The sequence below is a fragment of the Trachymyrmex cornetzi genome, unplaced genomic scaffold (genome assembly GCF_001594075.2).
Source record: "Trachymyrmex cornetzi isolate Tcor2-1 unplaced genomic scaffold, Tcor1.1 scaffold1598, whole genome shotgun sequence".
NCBI lineage: Eukaryota > Metazoa > Arthropoda > Insecta > Hymenoptera > Formicidae > Trachymyrmex > Trachymyrmex cornetzi.
The window spans coordinates 1,122-1,626 of record NW_017296199.1 but is presented as its reverse complement, the minus strand read 5'-3'; the positions used below and the strand labels follow the sequence as shown (position 1 = coordinate 1,626).

At 65.7% G+C, this 505-nt stretch overlaps 1 pseudogene; it reads left to right on the top strand.

Moving 5' to 3' along the window:
- The window catches only part of LOC108758545 (ATP-dependent DNA helicase PIF1-like), a 3,572-nt pseudogene extending 3,091 nt beyond the window's left edge, over positions 1-481 (top strand).
- Positions 482-505: the final 24 nt, after the last annotated feature.

Here is a 505-nt window from a genome sequence, read left to right as displayed (position 1 = left end):
CCCTCCCTATGCGACACAGGTACTCACCGAAGCACCCGTGTCCGGCGAGCACCTGCGTCAGGCGGAACGAATGTCCGCCCGATCCCCTGCCCACCCACTTGTCCAGGCATGGGAGGATGGCCTCCGTGGTCCTCTTCCCGTTCGTCGGCGGGCTGTTCCGCAGGCTGTCACGGCATTCGCGGAAAACTCGCCGACGGGCGTCCTCCTTTATGATGTTAACGGGCCCCGGGTTTACGACGCCCCCTCGGAGCCTGATGGCCTCTACCCTGGCGTGGGATTCTGCCAGGGCGTCGGCCACCCGCTCTACCGGAGGGACACCCACGAGGACCGCGAGGGCATCATTCGACACGGTCCTATAGGCCCTCGCGATGCGCAGGGCCAGCCGTCTCCTCACGCTTTGCATCTTCTTTTGGATGCGGCGGCTGGTCAGGGCCTCGCCACTCCACACTGGGGCCCCATAAAGGGCCCCAGACAGGACCGCGTACGAATACGTCCTTCGGACGCC